The sequence below is a fragment of the Halichoerus grypus genome, chromosome 3 (assembly GCF_964656455.1).
Source record: "Halichoerus grypus chromosome 3, mHalGry1.hap1.1, whole genome shotgun sequence".
NCBI classification, from domain to species: Eukaryota; Metazoa; Chordata; class Mammalia; order Carnivora; family Phocidae; genus Halichoerus; species Halichoerus grypus.
Window position 1 is genome coordinate 155,110,319 of NC_135714.1, and position 25,849 is coordinate 155,136,167.

Consider the following 25,849-nt stretch of genomic DNA (forward strand, 5'->3'; position numbering starts at 1 on the left):
AAAGAAAGTCCCTCCCAAAATTTTAAAGAAAGAAAAACTTATATATGTACAAAAATAAGGGTTGATATGATGAAGGGATGGAATATGACTGTAAAGATGGAAATTATAAAAAATTTTAAAAAAGGATTTGATAAGTTGTTTGAAAAAAGAAAGAAGAGGATTAAAAAAAAAAAAAAGAAAGAAAAAAGGGAGAGAATGTGATCAGGCAGGGGAGTAGAAAAAAACCATACACTAGAGGTTTAGAGTATATTTTGATCTGTTAGAAGAAACTATCTCAAAATTTTAAAGAGAGAACAACTTATATATATATGCCAAAAATACGGGTAACTACTATGAAGGGATAGAATATGACTTTAAAAATGAAAAATAAAAATGTTTTTTTTTTTAAAAAAGGGATTGATAAGATGTTGGTTGAAAAAGGGAAAAAGAAAAATTCAAAAAAAAAGAAAAAAGGAAAAAAGAAAAAAAGACAGTTAAAAAAAATAATTAACTTTGAAAGACTAAAGAATCATGGTAAAAAAGCCATGAATTCTATGTGCAGTATTCCCCTAGCGCTGGAGTTCTGCCGTTCTCATTGATCGGTAAACTTGGTCTTGGCTGGCTGTTCTCGCTGATCTTCTGGGGGAGGGGCCTGTTGCCGTGGTTCCCAAATGTCTTTGCCGGAGGCAGAATTGCCCCGCCCTTGCCGGTCCGGGCTAAGTAATCTGCTCGGGTTTGCTCTCCGGAGCTTTTGTTCCCTGCAAGCTCTCCGTACAGCTTTGGAGGCGGAGAGTGAAAATGGCGGCCTCCCAGTCTCCGCCCCGGCGGAGCCGAGAACTCAGGGTCCCGCTCCTCAGCGAGCCCCCAGAGAAAAGCAGTCAGTCACTCCCGTCTCCCCGGTCTCCGGCCGCACTCTGTGCTCACCCGGCCTGTGACCGCGCCTTTCTATCCGGCACCCGACCCCGGGTGGAGTCTCCAAACCCAGCAGATCCCCGCGGTGCACTCCCGCACCTCTCCTCCTGGGGGAAGAAGGTGAGTCTCCCCGGATCTGCCGCTTGTTGGGTCCCTGCTGGAGGAGCAGTGGCCCGACTGTGCCGCGGATCACGGTCTATAGCAACCCCGAGCTGAGAGCCCGCGCCTGGGCTCCGTCTCTGCAGCCGGCTTCCCTGCTCCGATACCTGGGAGCTCTGCCGCACTCAGGCACCCCCGGTCTTTCTGTGACCCCGAGGTCCTGAGACCACACTGTCCCGCGAGGGTTCCACCCCCCACTTAGCCACCGGAGTGACGTTCCTCAGCGGAGCAGACTTCTAAAAGTTCCGATTTTGTGCTCCGTGGCTCTATCACTTGCCAGAAGCGGCCGTCGGAGGCCCCTCCCCCGCCGTCTATCCTCCCGAATATAGCCTCGGATTCACTTCTCCGCACGTCCTACCTTCCAGAAAGTGGTCGCTTTTCTGTTCAGAGAGTTGTTGCTATTCTTTTCTTCGATCTCCTGTTGAGTTTGTAGGTGTTCAGAATGGTTTGATCCCTATCCAGCTGAATTCCTGAGAGGAGACGAAATCCAGGTCTCCTACTCCTCCGCCATCTTGCTCCGCCCCCAGTAAGATTTTATTTTTAATGGCTGAATAATATTCCATTGTACGTGTGTGTACACACACACACACACACACACACCTACCACATCTTCTTCATTCATCCATTTTGGTTGCTTCTGCATCTTGGCTATTGTAAATAATGGTGCAATGAACATAGGGTGCATATATCTTTTCAAATGAGTGTTTCCATTTTCTTCAGATAAATACCCAGAGGTAAAATTACTGGATTGTATCATAGTTCTCTTTTTAATATTATGAAGAATCTCCATAGTGGCTGTAATAATTTACATTTCTACCAGCAGTGTGTGAGGGTTCCCTTTTCTCCACATCCTCACCAACACTTCTTGTCTCTTGTGTTTTTGATTTTAGCCATTCTGACAGGTGTGAGATATATTTCACTGTGGTTTTGATTTGTATTTCCCTGATGATTAGTGTTATTGAGCATCTTTTCATATGTCTATTGACCATCTGTATGTCTTCTTTGGAGAAAGCTTTACTCAGGTCCTCAGTCCATTTTTGAATTAGATCGTTAATATTTTCTCTTTAAATTTTGCTATTTTAATTTCAGTATGTCTTGGTTTGGATCTCTGGATTCATCTTGTTTGGGACTCTTTACACTTCCTTGACCTGGATGTCTGTTTTCTTCTTCAGATTAGTGAAGCTTTCAGCTATTATTTCTTCAAATATGTTTTCTGCCTCTTTCTCTCTGTCTTCTCCTGGGACTTCTAAAATGGAAATGTCAGGATGCTTGATGTTGTCCTAAAAGTCCCTTAAATTATCCTCATTTGAAATTTTTTTTTTTCTGTTCTGATTGGGTAATATCCACTATTCTCTTGTCCAGATCACTGATCTGTTCTTTATCATCTAATCTGCTGTTAATTCCCTCCAGTGTATTTTTCATTTCAGTTATTGTATACTTCAGTTCTGATTGGTTCTTTCTTGTATTTTGTCTTTGTTGAAGTTTCTATTTCTTATATTCAACTCTGTTGAAGTTCTCATTTTGTTTCTCCATTCTTCTCTTGAGTTTGGTAAGCATCTTTATGACTATTTGAACTGTTTGTCAGGTAAATTACTTATCTCTATTTTGATAGAGAATTCCCCCCACTCCCAGGGTTTTATCTTGTTCTTTCATTTAGAATATATTCCTCTGTCTCCTCATTTTGTTCGACTTTCTGTGTTTGTTCTATAAATTAGGCAGAACAGCTATTTCTCCCAGTCTTGAAGGAATGACCTTATGTAGAAATATCACCTTTATGACAGCATGTGCCTGGTGGCTTTGGCAGGTCAGCTGCAGGTGGAGCAGACATAGGCTGGGGGTCATGAGGTACTCTATAGCAAGGTTGCTTTGGTGGGATGGCTGGAACTGGAATAGGTATATATGCCAGGGGGATCCTGTGCTGGGGCCATCTTGGCTGGACAGCTGGATGAGGTGCAGGCCAGGTTTGTCTCAGGGCATATCATGCCAGGGCTGCCTTGGGATGGCTGGAGCTGGAGCAGGTACAGGGTAGGGGGATCATGGACATGCTCTGTTGATGCTGCCCTGCTGGGGTAGCTGGGTCAGACACAGGCTGGGGTGTGGAGCATACTGTGCCAGGGCTGCCTTGGGGGGAAGGCTGGCGCTCATGTAAACCAAGGGACTGGGGAGTGCTGGGGCAGCCCTAGCTGGCTATTGTGCATGGACCCTGCTTCCTCATGAGCTGTCAAGTGGAGGGGGAAATATAAAAAATGGTGCTCACCAGCACTTCCAACCCTGGAGAAAGTAGTGTTGATGTAGGAAAGATGTTAGGGTTCGAAGCCGATGGCCAAGAAAGAATTCTTGAGATGTCTTTGGTGCAAAAAGGTAATTTTATTAAAGCATGGGGACAAGATCCATGGGCAGAAAGAGCTACACCGGGGTCATGAGGAGTGGAGCATTACATACTTTCAAGTTGGGAGGGGGTTAGGGATAGCGTAAGTCTCTAAGGAATTTTGGAAACAAGGTTTTCAGGACCTTGAGAGGGCTAGCTATTGTTGGGAAAAGGTCATTTATTACCGTTTAATAAAACCTTAGTCATGAGACCCTTCAGATGTATATCGGTGGGCCATATGCTTGGGGGATGATTGCCAACACGTATCTTGGGGGGTTTAGAGATAAAGGAAGTTTCCAAAGGAATTTTATATGTTAAAGTAGACTTACAGGATCCTGGGGTGGGGGGTTGGGCTAGGATTGCCTTTTGCCCTTAGCAAAGTATTAACATGGAGGCAGCTGAGTCCCTAGAGGAATCTCACTCTGCCTGTTTCAAGGGCTTGTCAGTGGGCTCTAGGTAGTAAGGGAATTTAATAATTTTTCTTCTGCCTTTGTTTCCCACATCAGTGTCACCCATTTAGTGGAGACTCTTGTTTTGTGAATTCACACCCTCAGTTTTGTCTTTTGCAAATATTTTCTCCCAGTCTGTGGCTTACCTTCTTATTCTCTCGTTAGAGTCTTTCTCAGGGCAGAAGTTTTTCATTTCAATGAATTCCAGCTTATCAATTTTTTCTTTCATGGGTAGTGTCTTTGGTGTCATATCTAAAACTTATCACATACCCAAGGTCATCTAGGTTTTCTCCTGTTATCTTCTAGGATTTTTGTAGTTTTGCATTTTACATTTAGGTCTCTGATCCATTTTGAGTTAATTTGTGGAGGGATCTAAATTCTGTGTCTAGATTAATTTTTTGTGTATGCAGATTGCTGGGTAATTTTTAGAAAAAAGTTTGTCTTAAAGGAATGTTTCATTTCCCTTCAGCGTGAACCTTTTCAAAGTTACATAATTCAAATAATTCTTAAATAGTTTTCAAACACAGAGAAAGGTTTTTTCAGAGTCTCAGTCAAGGGCATGAACTTCTTGCTTATCATTTAGAAACAGCGTGGGCATCAGCCAAGTACAGATTTGTTCTCTTGTTGATCTGATTTTCTTTTCTTTTTCAACCTGGTTAGTAGCCAGGCAAGGCCGGGCATTTATCAGTGACAACCAGTTTCAGGTAAACAATGAGTGGGGGGAAAGGTTAGTGCTGATTTTCCTTTAGCCAGCAGTGGCAGCTGTTGTATGGGGCCAAAAGCACAGAAGCAGATCCTAAGTTGTCTTTGGAAGGGAAAACACAAAGCAGAAGCTACTGAGCAGGGCAGGAGGGGGCATTGGTGATTCAGTGCTTTATGGCTCCTTCTCTGTGAGTCATCACAGAAGCAATTTTCTCAAAGGAATGGTGAGGAGTGTTTGAGGAATGGGGCCGGGTAAGCCAAGCCAAGCCCAGTTCTGCAAAGTGAACAAATGACATTGAAGGTGGGCCAAGCTGATTCTCCTTTCCCTCAAGAGGTCCAGGGTGGAGGAGTGAAATCTTGGCAGAAAGTAATGTGGGGCCTCTCCAACGATGCCCTGTTGTGGCCCATCAATGTAGTGGTAGATGGGATGGTAAGCAGCAGCAAGCAATGGAAATCACCTTTCTACACCGGTCCTACTTTTCTTATGTCTCTGATTCTTTCCTGGGTTTATCTTTCATCTTTCTCCTCTCCTGCCCCTTTCTTCCCATTCTGCTTCTCGCTCAGCTCCCTCCCTTGATCTAGACTGGAGTTTTTTTGAGCCCCCAGCTCAAATTAGATTGAGTATCTGCTCTGAGCCCAGACACTGGACCAGCTCTGAGCATTGGGAAAATGGGAGCGGAGATAAAGCAATGTACAGTAGTGCCCCTTAATGTGGAGAACAAAGGCAAAAGGAAATGTAGATAAAATTAAATTTCCTTATGTCTTGCAGTCCATTGACAAATACTTGAGAGAGGCAGAGTATGACATTCCTCCAGGAACTCCCAACTGTCTTAATGTTTTGCTAGAGGCAAAAAAAAAAAAAAAAAAAAAAAAAAGAACAACCTTAGCTTGACAATAGCCAGGCCTCCAGGATCCTGTTAAGTCTTCTTTAACATATGAAAATCCTTTTGGAAAATTCCTTTGTCTCTACCTTTCCCCGCCCCCCCCCCCAGCTTAAAGGTATATAACCAATTGATCCTCACAATCCCAGGGCAATCCTGTCCCTGTGCTTAATAAAACCATTTTTTTTTTTATACCAAAAATATCTCAAGAATTCTTTCTTGACCATTCACTCCTGGACCCCACATCACATCACATCACCCCCTTATCCATGGGTGAATAAGACCCCCAGTGGATGCCTGAAACTGCAGATAGTACTGAACCCTATATATACTATTTTTTCCTATGTATACATACCTGTGATAAAGTTTAATTTATAAATTAGGCACAGCAGGAGATTAACAAAAATTATAAGAACATACTATAATAAAAACTGAGTCTTTCAAAATATTGTTCTGTACTCACCCTTCTTGTGATGATGTGAGATGATAAAATGCCTACATGATGAGATGAAGTAAAGTGAATGACAGGTGTTGTGATGTAGTGTTAGCTTACTATTGACCTTCTGACAATACATGGAAAGGAGAATCCTCTGCTTCTGAGGCATGGTTGGTTGGAGGTAACTGAAACCATGGAATGCAAAACTGCAGATAATGGAGGACTACTCTATAAGACATAGTACCTTTTACAGAGAGCTTGGAATGGGGAGATGCATGACATATCAATGTCCCCATTTGACATGAGGATCTTTTCTTAAAATTATGGTAAAAATGGCAAAATGGTAAAAAAAATATTAGATTTCTGGGGAAGATGGCAGAGTAGAAGGACTCTAAGCTCACTTGTCCTATGGATACAACTATAGAAAACATTCACATCAATGTAAATAACCCCGAAAATGACCCAAAGACTGGCAGAACAAACTCCAAAATTCCATATAGAGAAGAGGCCACATTGAAGACAGTAGGAAGGCTGGAGATGAGGTGGTGATGGGGTTTTGGAATACAGGTGAGGTTCAGTGGGGTGGAGTCCGGAGCCGACGACCAAAAAAGAATTCTTGAGATGTCTTTGGTGCAAAATGGTAGTTTATTAAAGCACGGGGGCAGGACCCATGGGCAGAAAGAGCTGCTGCACCGGGGTTGTGAGGGGTGGCTGACTATATACCATGGGCCTGGGGGAGGTCAGGAAAAAGGGAGGTTTTGAGAAAGATCTTTCATATGTTAAAGAAGATTCACAGGATACTGGAGGCCTTGCCGTTGTCAAGTTAAGGTTGTTTTCCCTCTAGCAAGGCATTAACATGAAGATAGTTGGGAACTTCCTGGAGGAACATTACACTCTGCCTGCTTCAAGCATCTGTCAATAGCTGCAGGTTATAAGGACATTTAATTGTATCTACATTTCCTTCTGGAAGCTAGGCCTTTGATAGAAATGCTCTGTTATTGTAGATTGCTAAGACATTTGTAGACTGAGGGAGACTCAGGTCTTGCAGGATTATGAGCGCTACAAGTTAAGTATTTGTTTTTCCTTTCCTTAGCTTTAGGGCAGCCAGGAGTGCATGAGGAATGTCACATATATCCCATAGGGGGGTGGTGGGTGGTCAGCTTCTGCTTTGTCCTCAGTTTGCCTTCTGTTCCCTCAGCAGTGGGGAGCTAAGCTCCATGGGTGTGGTCAACAGAGGGAGGTAGCCACTGGTGCAGAGAGGGGGAGAGGAACAGTCTATCACCCTGGGGAGCCTGCATAGGGAAGGCAAATCCCCATAACATCTGGCTTTGAAAACCAGAGGGGCCGAATTTCATGAGTTCTTACAAGCAGCAGGATGTAAAGCCTGGAACATTAAAAAAGTTCAGGCTCAGCCCTAAGAGAGCTGGGAGGGTGATAGGAAATGGAGTCCCTGCCCTTAAAGTGATAGCACAACAAAAAGCCCATGGAGACAGAGCATAGGAGCAACAGTTTGAAAAATGCCTGGGGCCAACGGGGGTGGGGGTGGGGGGAATTATTTACTAATCTCAGAGTTAGCTGAGGGACTTCTCTAGGGACAAAGGAGCTGTCAGGTGTCATTTCCCTCCCCCAGCCCCAGCATAAACAACACCTGTAGGAACCAGCACTATGCAGACACTCACTACTTAACTTGCTTAAGCTGTGCCCTGCCCACTCCAGCCAGGCTTCCCTCAGTCCCTGTGCTGAGCCGCCCCCGCTCCCAACCAGAAGACCAGTGGAAACCTTGCCAACATTGCATCTCCTGACTGCACACTTTGTGGGCCTTTGTCCTGGTGGTGGCTGATCACATCCTATAAAGCAATGGTGCACCTTGCTAAAACTGTGTACCCTACCCACAACTTTCAAGGGCAGAGATGAATTTCCTAACACAGAGAAACAGAGTTAGACAAAACGAGGAGACTGAGGAATGTGGCCCAAATGGAAAAAAAGAACAAAATCACAGCAAGAGGTGTAAGTGAAATGGAGATAACCAATATGACTCATAAAGAATTTAATGATCATAAAGATACTCACTGGACTTGAGAAAAGAGTGGAGGACCTCAGTGAGACCCTTAACAAAGAGATTAAAAAAAGAACCAATCAGAGATGAAGAACACAATAACTGAAAGTAAAAATACACTTGATGGAATAAATAGCCAGCTAGAGGAAGCAAAAGAACCAATCAGTGACATGGAAGACAGAGTAATGAAAAGTAATCAAGCTGAGCAGGAGAGAGAAAAAATTATGCAAAATGAGAATAGACTTAGGGAACTCAGTGACTCCATCAAGCATCATAACATTCACATTATAGGGATCCCAGAAGAAGAAGAGGGAAAAGGGGATAGAAACTTTTTTTGAAGAAATAATAGCTGACAACTTCCTGAATTTGGGGAAGGAAATAGAAATTCAGATCCAGGAGACACAGAATTCCCCTAACAAAATCAATCCAAGGAGGTCCACACCAAGACACATAGTAATTAAAATGGCAAAAAGTGCTAACTTTAAAAGCAGCAAGAGAAAATAAGACCATTACATACAAGGGAAACCTCACAAGGCTATCACCTGATTTTTTAGCAGAAACTTTGCAGGCCAGAAGAGCTTGGTATGATATATTCAAAGCGCTGAAAGGGAAAAATCTGCAGCTAAGAATACTTTATGCAGCAAGGCTAATGTTCAGAATAGAAGGAGAGAGAAAGAATTTTCCAAACAACAGTTAGAGTTCATGGCCACTAAACCATCCCTATAAGAAATGTTAAAGGGGACTCTATGAGAAAGAAAGACCATAAGTAGGAGTAAGAACAGTGGGAAGCACAAAAGCAGTAAAATATATCCGTAAAAATCAGTCAAGGGATTCACAAAATAAAAGGATGTAAAGTATGACACCATATACCAAAACATGGAGGAGAGGAGTAAAGAATGGGTTCAAACTTAAGTGACCATCAAATTAATATAGACTGCTATATGCACAGGATTTTATATACATAGTGGTAACCACAAATCAAAAACCAGTAATAGATATGCAGAAAGAGAGAGAGAGAGAGAGAAAGGAATCCAAGTATATCACTAAAGAAAGCCAACCTATGGTGAGAGAAGAGAGCAAGGGAAGAAAGGAACAGAGAAGATCCACAAAAACAAACACAAAACAAATAACAAAATGGCAATAAATACCTACTAATAATTACTTTGAATGTAAATGGACTAACTGCTCCAATCAAAAGACACAGATTAATGGAATGGATAAAAAAAAAAACAAAAAAAACCCCCCATCTATATGTTGCCTATAAGAGACTCACTTCAGACCTGAAGACAATGGAGACTGAAAGTGAGAGGATGGAGAAACCTCTATCATCCAAATGGATGTGAAGAGAAAGCTGGGGTAGCAATACATATATCAGACAAAACTGACTTTATTTTTTTTTAAAGATTATTTTAGAGACAGAGTGTGAGTGGGGGGGAGGATCAGGAGGAGGAGAGAATCTCACACAGACTCCACACTGATATCATGACCTGAGCCAAAATCAAGACTTAATCAACTGAGTACTCAGGTGCCCCAGACAAAACTGACTTTAAAACAAAGACTGTAACGAGACAAAGAAGAACACTATATAATCATTAATGGGCTAGTTCAACAAGAATACACAACAATTGTAAATATTTATGCACCCAACATGCGAGCACCCAAATACATAAAACAGTTAATAAAAAACAAAAAGGAACTACTTGATAATAATACAATCATAGTAAGGAACTTTAACCATTTATATCAATGGACAGATCATCTAAAAGGAAAATCAACAAGGAAACAATGGTTTTGAATGACAAACTGGAACAGATGGTTCTAAGATATATTCAGAATATTCCATCCTAAAAGAGCAGAATATACATTCTTTTCAAGTGAACATGGAACATTTGCCAGTATAGATCGATATTGGGTCACAAAACCAGTCTCAATAAATTAAAGAAGATTGAAGTTATTATCATGCATCTTTTCTGACCATATGCAATGAAATTAGAAATCAACCACAAGAAAAAATCTAGAAAGAGCATAAATACATGGAGGTTAAATAGCATGCTACTAAACAATGAATGGGTCAACCAGGAAATAAAGGAAGAAACCAAAACTACATGGAAACAAATGAAAATGAAAACAATGGCCAAAACCTTTGGGATGCTGCAAAAGCAATTCTAAGAGGGAAGTTTACAGCAATATAGGCCTACCTCAAGAAGCAAGAAAAATCTCAAACAACTTAACCTTACACCGAAAGAAACTAGAAAAAGAACAAAACCCAAATCCAGCAAAAGGAAGGAAATAATAAAGATTAAAGGAGAAATAAATGATATAGAAACTAAAAAAAACAACAAAACAAAAGAACAGATCAATGAAACCAGGAGCTGGTTCTTTGAAGAGATAAACCAAATTGATAAACCTCTACCCAGACTCATTAAAAAAAAAAAAAAGGACATGAATAAAATTACAAATGAAAGAGGAGAAATAACACCATAGAAATACAAAGGATTGTAAGAAAATGTTATGAAAAATTATATGTGAACAAATTGGACAACCTAGAAGAAATGGATAAATTCCTAGAACCATATAACCTACCAAAACTGAAACAGGAAAAAATAGAAAACTTGAACAGACCAATTACCAGCAATGAAATTGAATCAGTAATCAAAAAACTCCCCACAAGCAAAAGTCTAGGACCAGATGGTTTTGCAGATGAATTCTACCAAAGGTTTAAAGAGCTAATACCTATTTTCAAACTATTTTGAAAAAGAGGAAGGAAAACTTCCAAATTCATTCCTGGAGGCCAGCATTACCCTGATTCCAAAACCAGATAAAGATTACACAAAAAAAGAGAACTACAGGTCAATATCTCTGATAAACATAGACGCAAAAATCCTCAATAAAATATTGGCAAAAACCAACAATACATTAAAAAGTCATTCACCATGATCAAGTGTGATTTATTCCCAGTTTGCAAGGGTGGTTTGATATTCGCAAATCAATCAATGTGATACATCACACTAATAAGATAAAGGATAAAAACTATATGATCATTTCAATAGATACAAAAAAAGGATTTGACAAAGTACAACATCCATTCATGATAAAAACCCTCAACAAAGTAGGTTTAGAGGGAACATATCTCACCACATTTAAGGCCATATATGAAAAAACCCACAGCCAATATCATCCTCAATAGGGAAAAACTGAGAGCTTTCCCCCTAAGGTCAGGAATAAGACAAGGATGTTCACTCTTACCACTATTATTCAACATAGTACTGGAAGTCCTAGAAGCAGCAGTCAGATGACATAAAGAAATAAAAGGCATCCAAATCAGTAAGGAAAAAGTAAAACTTTCACTATTTGCAAATGACATAATACTGTATATAGAAAACCTAAAAGACTCCACCAAAAAAACTACTAGAACTGACAAATGAATGCAGTACAGTCTCGGTATACAAAACCAATGTACAGAAATCTGTTGCATTTCTATACACCAATAATGAAGCAACCGAAAGAGAAAGAAGAAAATCCCATTTACAGTTGCACCAAAAATAATAAAATACCTAGAAATCAACCTAACCAAAGAGGTGAAAGACCTATACTTTGAAAACTATAAAATACTGATGAAAGAAATTCAAGAGGACTCAAAGAAATGGAAAGACTTTCCATGCTCATGGATTGGAAGAGCAAATACTGTTAAAGTCTCTATACAACCCAAAGCAATCTACCAATGTAATGCAATCCCTATCAAAATAGCACCAGCATTTTTCACGGAACTAGAACAAACAATAGTAAAATTTGTATGGAACCACAAAAGAGCCCAGATAGTCAAAGCAGTCTTGAAAACAAAACTGAGGGTTACACAATTCTGGATTTCAAGTTATCTAACAAAGCTATAGTAATCAAACAAATCAAAACAGTATGGTACTGGCACAAAAATAGACACATAGATCAATGGAACAGAATAGAGAGCCCAGAAATAAACCTACAATTATATGGTCAATTCATCTTTGACAAAGCAGGGAAGAATATGCAATGGGAAAAAGTCTCTTCAACAAATGGTGTTGGGAAAACTGGACAGCCACATGCAAAAGAATGAAACTGGATCACTTTCTTACACCATACACAAAAATAAACTCAAAATGGATTAAGGACCTAAGTGTGAGATCTGAAACTATAAAAATCCTAGAAAAGAGCACAGGCAGTAACCTCTTTGACATTGGCCATAGCAATATCCTTCTAGATATGTTTCCTGAGGCAAGGGAAATAAAAGCAAAAATAAACTGTTGGAACTACATCAAAATGAAAGGCTTCTGCATAGCAGAGAAACAAAGCTAAAAGACAACCTATTGAATGGGAGAATACATTTGCAAATGACATATCTAATAAAGGGTTAGTATCCATAATATATAAACAACTTATACAACTCAATAAAAAAAAAATCCAATTAAAAGGTGGGCAGAAGACATGAACAGACATTCTCCAAAGACAAACAGATGGCCAACAGACACATGAAAAGATGCCTAACATCACTCATCATCAAGGAAATGCAAATAAAAACCACAATGAGATATCACCTCACACCTGTCAGAATGGCTAAAATCAAAAACACAAGAAACAAGTGCTGGTGAGGATGTGGAGAAAAAGGAACCCTCTTGCACTGTTGATGGGAATGCAAATGGGTGCAGCCACTCTGAAAAACAGTATGGAGATTCCTCAAATAGTGAAAAATAAAGCTACCCTACAATCTAGTAATTGCACTACTGGGTATTGACCCAAAGAATACAAAAACACTAATTTGAAGAGATACATGCTCCCCTATGTTTATTGCAGCATTATTTACAATAGCCAAATTATGGAACGAGTCCAAGTGTCCATTGATTGGTGAATGGATAAAGGAGAGGTGGTAGTATGTGTATGCATGTGTGTGTGTGTGTGTGTGTGTGTATACATACACACACAATGGAATATTATTCAGCCATAAAAAGAATGAAACTTTGCCATTTCCAATGACCTGGATGGATCTAGAGAGTGTAATGCTAAGCGAAATAAGACAGAAAGATGATTTCCCATATGATTTCCCTCATATGTGGAATTTAAGAAACAAAACAAATGAACAAAGGAAAAAAAAAAGAGATAAACCAAAAAACAGACTCTTAGTTATAGGGAACAAACAGATGGTTACCAGAGGGGAGGTGGGTGAGGGATGGGTGAAATGGGTGAAGGAGATTAAGAACACACTTACCGTGATGAGCACTGAGTAATGTATAGAACTGTTGAATCACCATATAGTGCACCTGAAACAAATATAATACTATAAACTACACTGGAATTAAAATAAAAATATATATAACATTAAATTTACCATGAACCATTTAAAGTGTATAATTCAGTGACATTAGGTATATTTGCATTGTTGTGTGACAGACCTTTAGAAGTTTTTTTTCTTTTTTTAGAAGTTTTTCATCTTGCAACACTGAAATGTGATCCTCATTAAACACAAATTCCCTCAACCTCAGGACAGTTTTTAATATCTGTGTCTTGATAACCACAATTTCAGAAAACAATTGAACTTTTTTTTTTAAAGATTTTATTTATTTATTTGACAGAAAGAGACATGCGAGAGAGGGAACACAAGCAGGGGGAGTGGGAGAGGGAGAAGCAGGCTTCCTGCTGAGCAGGGAGCCCAATGTGGGGCTCGATCCCAGGACCCTGGGATCATGACCTGAGCTGAAGGCAGTCACTTAACCAATTGAGCCACCCAGGTGCCCCATGAACTTTCATCTTTAAAAATATCAAGCATATACATTGATGTACTTTGACATTCACTGGATATCTTTGAAAAGATGAATGGTTGCTTTTGGGAGAGGATAGGGTATGGGGATAGGGTGGTAAAGGAGGCTTATTTTTCATGACCTATCCTTCATAGCTTTGGAATTTTGTACTGTGTGCTTGCATATCCTAATAAGAAGAATTAAAGTAGCAGAGAAGAAAGAAATTCAAGTCATGTGCACCATAGACCCACAAAAATTCAACTGAGTAAATTTTAAAGATCTAATTGGCTTTATTAAGTGATTTAGGAATGAGGCAGCATCTCATCTAGTAAGTAGAGGGGCTCTGAGGAGGTATACAAAATGGAAGCTTTTGGGCAAGAAAGTTATTAATGAAAGAAAAGGATTGTTCCAGGCAAGGCTTCTTTCTTTTAGGGGGAAAGGCAAGGGCTCTCATCATGCGGATTACCTCATCATTCTGGGGGGCGGGATGGAGAGGGCCCATGTGGTAGGCTCACTGGGGCTGTTAGAAAAATTCCTGACTGACCAGTTGAGACCACATTTCTGGGGGAGGTCGAAACTGCAATTATTAAGTACTAATTAAGCCCCAGTTTGGGGACTCTGTCTAAGTGACACCATTTTGGGCCTGTGGTTTTCTTTTTAATATTAAAAAGTGGTCAGGGCAGTGAAAATGTAGATGAATGCTAGAGAAAGTCTGAGGAAAGAACTCGAATTGGCTACATATGCAGGGGCGAGGGGTGGGGAGAGTCAAGGAAGAGAATAAAGTCCATGGTGACCACAGACTTAGTCTGGGGAGCTGGGACAGTATTGAAGCCATTAACAGAAATAGAAGTCAGGCAGGGCAGCACTTTTATGGGGATGGATGGAGTCAAGTTTAATTTCAGATGACTTTGAGCTAACAGTGGGCCATTACAGTAGAAATGTCAAGTATGCAATTGGAAATGGGTGACTGGAACTCGTGAAGAGGGGACATGATTGTCACTAATAGAGTCATATTGCACCTTAGACCAGAGTGGACACGTTGTCTGTGTGGAAAGGGGACGGGAGGAGGTGGAGGGGAGGGCAGAGGGGATGTTCAGTCGTAAAATGTATAATGTCATACAAGCCCAAGGAAAGTGCAAAGGATCATCGTAATCCCGGGCAAAGAGGCCCAGGAGGAAAAACAGGCGGAAAGGCTGCTGGAGTTCAAAGTAGGAGATCAATGTTGACATTTGAAAGCATAGAAAACTTTTTCATAAAAGCATCTGGGTAAAATCTCCCTGGCTTACCATGTTAAAAGCAAGCTACAAAATGTACAGCAGCTTTGGTTAATTTTGTGTTTGGCAAGACAGCGCAAAAAGATTTCAGAGAAACAACATTTTGGTGGAGCACAATACCCTGGGCTTCTTTCTAGAGTCTGCCTAATTCTGCAGCAGAACACAAGGACTGCCATTCCTGCCATTCTTCCACAAATACTTCCTGAGGCCTCCTGGAAGCTAGCTGGGCTCCGGGAATCCAAAGGTGAAGGGGGTGTGGTGTCCAGGCCCGCAGCAGCTCACAGCCCAGAGGGGCGCAGCAAGTGAGCCTCCAGGCCCTGCTTAGACAGGATTATAAAACACTAGTGTCACTGCGCCTGAGTGAATCGGGGTTAAGGACACTGCCTTTGCAGCCCTGTGTCTCCCTGCACCCCCACCCCCATCCTGCCTTTTGTCCATTGGCTGCTGTATTTTGAGTTCTCAGATGCCCTCTCTCCTTCACCTTTGTTCAGCCTATTTTTGTCTAAAACTGGTCTTTTTTTGCACCCTCTCACCAGCTCCAGCCACCTCTGGGGCACATACTGCTGGCTTGTGAGATGCCCTCAGCCTAGAATTCTCTCTGCATCCCTGCTTCCGGGTCAGCTCTTGTCACCCTCATGGCCCTGCCCATAGAAAGCTTTCTGGATTCCTCTCCTTGAGTGCACTCCCTCGCATTCCATAGACTTTCTGCTACAGTCCGTTCTTGGTAATATACAAATGTGCCATCTGATCTCCAAGGGACAGTTTGAGGGTGTTGGCTTTCCCAAAGTAGCTACACTTGTCATGTAATTCCTAGATGAGGGACAAGAGTATTAAATGAGATTGTAGATTATGAGAAGATGTTGTTTCCTATTTGGTGTACAGCGTAAGGATGAATATTCAAAATCAGTCCTATTTTTAACTCAGTTAATGAAATTTCCTTAAATGTTGTAAATCACAGTCAGACATTCATAAAAATTCAGTAAACTTGATTTTGTTTGTAGGCACTTCCAATGCCAGACTGGTCAGTTTATGACATCAACAAGCAACACCTTCCCCAACAATTTTTTAAAATCTTATAAATCGAATACCTAAAAATGTAAATGTAGCAAATCTCAATTTAAGTATTCTAGGATTGTTTACAAATTTAGTCAAATTCTCTCATACCTTCCAACTTAAAATCGTGTCTAAAAACCAACTGCACATTTTAAATCGGAATCATAAGCTAATCTGTCATATAATCCAAAATGTCGAATTGTCTGAAAAAATGACACTTTTAATACACAGACCATCTTTAACCCCAAAGTATTGATAGTAAGAATTTCATTCCATTATAAACTTTTCTGTTGTTAAAATGGATTTCACACACATTCCATGATCCCAGGCTCAGGACTGAAAGCTGAATTCTGTAATTACAGAGCAATGTCAAATTCCAGACCTGGCACCAACAGGGGTAATAAATTATTCAACCAAAAATGACAGTTAACTATTTGTTCTTCATTTTTCTTTCAATTTTCAATTTAAAGTGGAAATTTAGTGTTGTCCATGCTAATCAAATAGGCCGAGCAGATGGAGCATGACCACAATGTCACTGTTACCTTGAAGGAGCCCAGCTGATGGAAAGTTCTCAAGGGATGCCCATGATTTTTATGACCTTTCTTAGGTAATAAAATGTCCTGCCTTTTCTTTAAGTCACTCAACATGAATCTTAGTTCAACAATTAGAATGTCCCGTCCCATATAATATCCACACTTCAAAGGCGTGACCTCTGCCTTCTCCCTAATGGGGCCCTGCTGCACTGGGGTGCAGTGTCTCCTTCTCATGCCCCACTCCCTGCAAGATGAAGGGCTGGGTCTAGAGACAAGTCAGGTGAGGGGAGGGGTTTTAATAGGTTAGGCCTGTCCTGAGCTGGCTTTGTGCTCTCTGGGCCAGTAGAGGGTTAAGCCAACTTCTCAGAGAAGGTCATGCATCTCTGGTTGTTGGCCACTTGCTGTTTCTGCAGCCCTTGGAATCTGGGGGTGCTTTCAGTTTCTCCTGGCTATGACCTATCTGCCCTTGTGGGAAGCCCTAGACACTCCATGCTGGCTTCCTCTCCTGTGTGGCTTGCTTTGGTTACTGGGAACACTTGAACACCTGTATCTAGATACATCCTGAAAGCCCACATCCTTCCCTTATCTCTCTCATTACTCCTGTTCCTCTCACTTTCCCGGGAGGGGCTGTCAGAACCTTCTGGATTTCCCTAGAGAGAGATACCATGCCCATGTAGGAGGGGCACGTAGCTAGCTTTCATAGAAACTTTATTCACGTGAGCGGCAATCCTCCACCTCTCTTCTTTGAGGAAAGGGGTGGGTCTCTCTTTAAAAAATCCTTTTAAAGGGGTGCCTGAGTGGCTCGGTGGGTTAAGCGTCTGCCTTCGGCTCAGGTCATGATCCCAGGGTCCTGGGATTGAGCCCCGCATCGGGCTCCCTGCTCTTCGGGAAGCCTGCTTCTCCCTCTCCCACTCCCCCTGCTTGTGTTCCCTCTCTCGCTGTCTCTATCTGTCAAATAAATAAATAAAATCTTTAAAAAAAAAAAATCCTTTAAAAAAAATCTCATTCTCTGGTCCGACTTTTTACATCCTGATCTGGATGAGAGATTCAAGAACAGTGTAAAGATCTCCAACCATGTGAGTTGAGTATCTCATTTGGATAGCTCCCTTCTCAGGAATTCTGCGGTAGGTTCCATTTTACCTTTTATTCGTACAGACCAGCTCAGTGGGCACTGTCAGGACACAGCTTAATTTTTTTTTTTTTTTTTACCACCATTGCCTTTACATGGTTCCATCCATCTTCTTCCCTGCCCCCCAGTGACATAGCAGATCCATGGTTTTCCTGTTTTAGCTATAAGAGCAGTCTCCTTTGTAGGCACTTAAAAAAACCAGCCTAGGAGTGCCTGGGTGGCTCAGTCGGTTAAGCATCTGCCTTTGACTCAGGTCATGATCTTGGGGTCCTGGGATCGAGCCCCACGTAGGGCTCCCTGCCCAGCAGGGAGCCTGCTTCTCCCTCTCCCTCTGCTCTCTCACTCACTCTCTATCCCAAATAAATAAATAAAATCTTTAAAAACAAAAAAAACAAAAAAAACTCTGTACCTTAGGTTCTTTTAAAAAAAATTAAAAAAAAAATCTAAGCAATGCACTGTAATGACCTGTTCCAGACCTGTCCCCTCCTCTAGCTGTGAGGAAGGGGCCCAGATGTCTCTTGCTCCATCTTGCTCTATCTTGCTCTGTCACTCTCCATACCTCTTCCTGTTGCAGGCTCCTTAAAGGTGTGGGGAGGGCAGGGGCCATAGAGGAGGAGGGGTAAAGCATTCTACGACAGGAGGTGCTGCAATAAGGCCACCAGGCACCTTTAACTCTAAATGCATGACGTGCATCTGCGTTTTGCGGAGACTTTTGCAAGGACCTCTGTGCTACACTCCTAGTTGCTATCTGGCAGATTATCTCCTACCCTGATCTCCCTACCCCAACTGTATCTATAGTTTCTGCTATGGTCTGAAAGTTTGTGTCCCTCCAAAATGTATGTGTTGGAATTCTAATCTTTCCTGTGATTGGGATCTGGAGGTGGGGCCTCTGGGGTGATTAGGTCATGGGGGTGGAGCCCTCAAGAATGAGAATAGTGGCCCTATAAAAGAGACCCCAGAGTGATCCCTTGCCCCTTCTGCTAAAGATGGCCATCTGTGAACCAGGATGGGGGCTCTCATCAGGCACCAAATTTGCCGGTGCCTTGATCTTGGACTTCCCAGCTTCCAAAACAGTCTCCTCCTACCGAGTCCCTTTAATGCTGTAGATACTCCTCTTGGGAGGACTCTAACTTCAAGATGTCTCAAGCAGTCTGTGTTCTCTGGGTCTCTGGCTTCATGAGGATATGTTCATCCTTGCACTGGTACTCACTGCTGTCCCCTCTCCTCTGCTGTCCTGGCTGTCCCAGCTGACTCCCACTTGAGAATTCTTCAGAGGCAGGCACCAGGCTTCATGTTCACAGGTATCCCGTTTCTCCCCAAACCCTCTCTCATCATGTATGTCCTGATGGCAGCAAAGAGATTGGCCCACAAGTTTCTATAGCTGGAGGGAGACATGAGGCTCCCCTTTCCCAGGCACCCCCATCTTGCCTAGTGGTTCTCTTGGAGATCCTTCAGTTGGCTTGAGGGAGGTCTCTGCCCCACTCTCTTCCTGTGAATTCCCTTCCAATAATTCTCCTTTCCTGTTTGTCTCCCCTTTTTAGGCTGGGGGTGTCCAGCTAGATTGGTTCTGTAGTTTCTTAAACCCCTCTAGTTTGTTGAATGTCTGCTTTCTATAGAAGTAGAGGTCTTCATCACTATCCTTCTCAGCTTGGGGACTTTGGCCAAAATTCTGCGACAACAGGAAGAGTATCCTCACATCTCCCTTGAAGCACATACTTAACCATAGTTTTGGTGGTTGATCGTTTCCTTAAATGGACTTCACTCATTTATGTTAATCCCTTGGCCCCTGCATTTGAATTTGAAATTATCACCTCTGCTCTGTATTTTTACTTATTTTAAAAAGATTGTTTGATCTTGCTCTGACAAAGATGAATTTGTCTCCCGTTTCTATTGTGTTTTGTTGATTTCCCCTTGCAGGTATGGCTTTTGGTGCTTTCACAACAAAAGTTATCTGAAACTTGGAAGAGGCAAAAGAGATTACTAGGTGTTCTTTCAGTGCAATGCTGGGCTTGACTCTATTTGCTAGGTATTTTCTAAGTCTGATAGGGCAGAAGTTAACTTATAGATGGTTGTCAGGTAGAGATGGAAATAACTTCTTTGCAGAGGAACAGATAACCCCAACGGTTACAGCTTATAGCCCTGTTGGACATTAACTAGTTTTGCATCTAATCCATAAACTAGTAAATTAACTGTATTTACAAATCTAGCTTCTCAGATGGGTTTTGATTAGTTTTACATTTTTCTGGTTCTCTCATTAATTAGTTAAATAAAATCTTTGACATGTGTTCTTCTTGTATTTGCCTGAGAGTTCAGATTTTTACCTTTTTGAAAATTATACTTTAACCATTTATTTATTTGGTACTCTTCGGTGGTACATAATAATTGATGTCAGTTATGACCTCATTGTGGAACATCAGCTCTTTCGTGATAAAGTTTTCTTTTATGTGTTTAATACTTTTTGTCTCAAATTCAGCTTTGTCTGATATTAAAATAATCCTGCTTCTGCTTTTGGTTGATGTTCAATAGATCATGGTTTAAATACAACAGGTTAGACACTTGTTAATTCCCATCTTTCTGAGCCACTTGATCTTCAATATCTCCTATTCAACATTTACTTGGGCTTTCTTATTTGACCTAATGTGTGTTTGTTCCATTTACATGTTAAAATTAAAGTATGTGTTTGGTCTTAATGCTATTATCTTTTTGTTCTGTTTTACCTTCAGTACTTCCTTGTGATTTTCCTTTCTTTTTTTTTTTAAAGATTTTATTTATTTATTTAATTGACAGAGAGAGAGAGAGAGAGAGACAGCGAGAGAGGGAACACAAGCAGGGGGAGTGGGAAAGGGAGAAGCAGGCCTCCTGCCGAGCAGGGAGCCCGATGTGGGGCTGGATCCCAGGACCCTGGGATCATGACCTGAGCCGAAGGCAGTCACTTAACCAATTGAGCCACCCAGGCGCCCCTCCTTTTTTACTTTTTTTAACAATTCTATTTTCTAAGTAAAATCAAGTCAAATAAAATAGTGCAGAAAAGTCTGTAGGCACCTCAGGTCTCCTGGCCTCCTCTTCAGTCTTGCTTTCCAGAGGCTCATGGTCTTTGCTGTACCCTTCTCCCCTGCCATTTTTCCTGCACATTGGAAGTTTATAGATTATTTTTAGTTCTTCTGTTAATGACGATTATAACTTTGACCTCTGTTTCTTGATTTGTCAAGGTAAAAAATGAAGTTGAATCTACTGATTCTTGTTATTAAATATGAGGAAATCAGTGTACTCATTTATATCTTCCTTCCCTTTGTTTCTTCTACTTTCTAATTTTTCTTCATAGTAGACTATCTGTCCAAGTCCATTATGATTATATTACAATTCTACATTGTATAGTTCTTTTCTTTTTAATCCATTTTAATAACTGGGAAATGTATTATATTTTAGGGTATATAAAATATATACTGAGAATTGGGACTAGGCTCGTGTGGGCATTCTGGCCTCAGGCTATAAAGAGGATGCAGTTGCAGTGGGGAGTTGAGGGTGACGTTCCTCAACATGACTGTGTCTTTTTTTTTTTTTTAAGGATTTTATTTTTAAGCAATCTCTACACTTAATGTGGGGCTAAAATTCACAACCCCAAGATCAAGAGTTGCACACCTACTGAGCCAGTCAGGCACCCCAACATGACTGTGTCTTGAGTCACCCCACTTCAGTCTGGATTTGTTTCTTTCTGAGTTCAACCATCATTCTGGGACCTTCCCTTCGCCATCATGCAGAGGATTTTCATCTCTGTTCTCATATATTGGACATCCTTTAACATGTCTCTAATGGCATCTTCTTTCTGGGGTTTACTCCTTTGCTTTCGTAGAGCACATCCTCAGTGCTCATCCTCAGTAGCTTCTTGAGAAAGAGTACATGGGAAGTAAATTTTTTGACACCTTAAATATCTGAAAATGTCTTTATTCTGTCCTTACATTTAATTGATAATCTGCCTGAAAATAGAATTTGGAAATTTTTCCCTTCAGAAAGTTGAAGGCATTGCTTCCTTTCTATCTTGCTTTCAGTGTTGCTGCTGAGAAGTCTAAAGCCATTTTGATTTTTGATCCTTTGTATATATAACTTGTTCTACTGTCCCATCAAAGCCTATTGGGTTGTCTTGTGCTCTCCACTGTTTTGAAATTTCAGTTCTGTGCTTTAGTATGGGTCTGTTTTCAAACTATCACATTTGAAAATCATAATTCCATTTAAGTCTGAAAATTCATATCCTTCAGATTTGGGAAAATATTTTGAATGCTTTTGTTAGAGTCTCTTTTCTCTTTTTCATTCTGTTCTATCATTCTGCAACTCCTATTCAGTTGGCCCTCGTAAGTTGGTCTTCCAATTTTCTGAGCTTTTCATTTTAGCTCCATACTTTTCTTTCCTAGTGTTTCTGTTTACCTCTGTGAATATATATGTGAATGCATATATAATACATATATATTTGTGTATATTATCATATCTATCCCATATATATGTATATCTTGTTTTATATATTGTATATCCATCTATATCTACTCTCTCTCTCTCTCTCTCTCTCTATATATATATATATATCTTGTTATTTTATGGACATAGTGTCATCTCTTATCTCTTTGAGGCTATTAATGATTTTTGAGTGTTTTCTCCAACTCACTTTCTCCTGTTTCTTTTGGTTTCTCACTTCCATGATAGAGGTTTTCCTCAGAAATCTAATAATTCTTGGTTGTCTGCTCATGATTAAGAGGGGAAGAGAAACTAAAAATTGATAGGAAGCTCTGTGTGTACAGTGGGTTTGCTTGGGTTGCTATAACAGACTGAGTGGCTTCAGTAACAGAAAGTTCTTTTCTCACAGTTCTGGAGCCTAGGAAGTCCAAGATCAAGGTTCTGGCAGGGCTTGGTTCCTGACGAGAACTCTGGCTTACAGATGGCTCACAAATCTCACTGTGTTCTCAACATGGTTGTGAGGGAGCGAGTGAGTTCTCTATGGTCTCTTCTCCCCCGTCCCTGTCCCCATTTTATTGAGATATAATTGACATGCAGCACTATATAGGTTTAAAGTGTACAGAGTAATGATTTGGTTTGCATATATTGTGAAATGAATACCACGGTAAGTTTAGTTAACATCCATCATCTCATATAGATACAAAAACAAAAGAAAGAAGAAAATTTGTTTTTCCTTGTGTGAGAACTCTTGGGATTTATTCTTTTTTTTTTTTTAAAAGATTTTATTTATTTATTTGAGAGAGAGAGAATGAGAGAGAGAGCACAAGAGGGGGGAGAGTCAGAGGGAGAAGCAGACTCCCTGCTAAGCAGGGAGCCTGATGTGGGACTCGATTCCGGGACTCCAGGATCATGACCTGAGCCGAAGGCAGTCACTTAACCAACTGAGCCACCCAGGCGCCCTCTTGGGATTTACTCTAACAACTTTCATATATACTATCATACAGCAGAGGTAGCTATAGTCATCATGTTACATCCCTTGTACTTATTTATATTGCATCTTTTGACTGGTTTTATCCAATTACTCCTCTCATCTCCTGCTTTGGGTAATCATAACTCTGATCTCTTTTTCTATGAGTTTGGTTTTTTCTTTTCTTTCAGATTCCACCTATAAATGAGATTATATAGTACTTGTCTTTCTCTGACATATTTCACTTAGGATAATGTCCTTAAGATCCATTCACATTGTCACAAATGACAGGATTTCCTTCTTTGTTATGGCTGAATAATATTGCATTTTGTGCATATATATATACACACAGACATACCACAGCTTCTTTATCCATTCATCCATTGATGGGCATTTAGGTTGTTTCCATGTCTTGGCTATTGTAAGTGATGCTGCTATGAACATGGGGGTGGTGCAGATAACTCTTTGACAGAGTGCTTTCATTTCCTCCAGATATATTCCCAGAAATGGCATCACTGGAACATATGGCAGTTCTATTTTTAATATTTTGAGAAAACTCCATACTGGTTTTCATAGTGGCTGCAGCAATTTACATCCCCACCAATAGTGCACAAGGGTTCCTTTTTTCCCCATATCCTTACTAGCATTTGTTTTCTCTTGTCTTTTTGATGATTCTAACAGGCATGAGATGATATTTCACTGTGGTTTTGATTTGCATTTCCCTAATGATTAGCCATGCTGAGCATCTTTTTGTGTACCTGTTGGCCATTTGTATATTTTCTTCAGAAAAACACCTCTTCAGATCTTTTGTCCATTTTTAAATTGGATTGGGGTTTTTTGCTATTGAGTTGTATGATTTCTTTATATATTTTGGATATTAATCCCTTATCAGATATATCATTTGCAAATATTTCTTTCCCATTCCATAGGTAGTCTTTTTACTTTGTTGATCATTTCTTTTTCTGTGCAGAGCTTTTTAGTCTTACTTGTTTATCTTTTATTTTGTCGCTTGTGCTTTAGGTGACATATCTCAAAAATCATTGCCTAGACCTATGTCACAGAGCTATTCCCTATGTTTTCTTGGAGGAATTTTATGGTTTCTGTCTTACACTTAAGTCTTTAATCCATTTCAAGTTACTTTTTGTGAGTGGTGCAAGATAAGGGTCTAGTTTCATTCTTTTACAAATGAATATCCAATTTTTCCAGCACCATTGAAGAGACTGCCTTTTCTCCATTGAGTGTTCTTGGCATCCATGTCAAGTATTACTTGACTATATGGTTTATTTCTGGACTCTTAATTCTGTTCCATTTGTCAGTGTGTCTGTTTTTATGCCAGAACCATACTGCTTTGATTTCTAAAGGTTTATGATATTGCTTGAAATCAGAAAGTGTGATGCCACCCACTTTGTTCTTTCTCAGGATTGATTTGGGTATTTGGGGTCTTTTGTGAATCCACATAAATTTTAGGATTGTTTTTGCTACTTCTATAAAAAATGCCAAATGTCACTGGAATCTTGATAAGGATTGCAATGAATCTATAGATGGCTTTGGATAATACGGACATTTTAACAATATTAATTCTTCTGATACATGAACATGAAATACCTTTCAATTTGTTTGTGTCTTCTTTGATTTCTTTCATCAGTGTCTTGTAGTTTTCAATCTGCAGATCTTTCACCTACTTGGTTAAATTTATTCCTAAGTATTTTATTGCTTTTGATGTTATTATAAATGGGATGGTTTTCTTTATTTCTTTTACTGATAATGTGTTGGTGTATAGAAATGCTAATGATTTTTTGTATGTTAATTTTGTATCCTGCAACTTTACTGAATTCATTGATTACTTCTAATAGTTTTTTGGAGTCTTTTTGGATTTTCTATACATACAATCATGTCATCTGCAAATAGAGATGATTTTACTTCTTTCTTTCCAATTCTGTTGCCTTTTTTTAAATATCTGATTCACCATTGAATATGTATTTCTATATTCACCATTAAATATAATGTTAGCTGTGGAATTGTCACATATGGCCTTATTGAGGTATGTTCCTTTTATATCTAATTTGTTGGGTTTTTATTATGAATGAATATTGAATTTTGTCAAATGATTTTTCTGCATCTATAGAGATGATCATACCATTTTTCTCTTTCATTTTATTGTTATGTATCACATTGGTTAAATTGTGTATATTGTGCCATCCTTGCATCCCAGGATAAATCCTACCTGATCGTGGTGAATAATCCTCTTAATGAGCTGCTAAATTTCATTTGCTTTAATATTTTATAGAGATTTTTACATTTATATTCATCAGGGATATGAGCTTGTAGTTTTCTTTCTGATAGTGTTCTTTTCTGACTTTGGTATCAGGGTAATACTGGTCTCATAAAATGAATTTCAGAATGTTCTCTTTTCTTCAATTTTTTGGAAAAGTTTGAGAAGGATTGGTGTTAATTTTTCTTTAAATGTTTGGTAAAATTCAGCAATGAAGCCATTTGGTCTTGGGATTTTCATGGTTGGGAAATTTTTGATTACTGATTCAATCTTCTTACTAGTAATTGATCTGTCCAGATTTTCTATTTCTTCCTACTTTGCTCTTGGTAGGTTGTATGTTTCTAAGAATTTTTCCATTTCTTCTATGTTGTCCAGTTTGTTGGCATATAGTTTTTCATGGTAGACTTGATGATGCTTTGTGTTTTGTGGTATCAGTTGTAAGTCTTCTTTTTCACTTATAATTTTATTTGA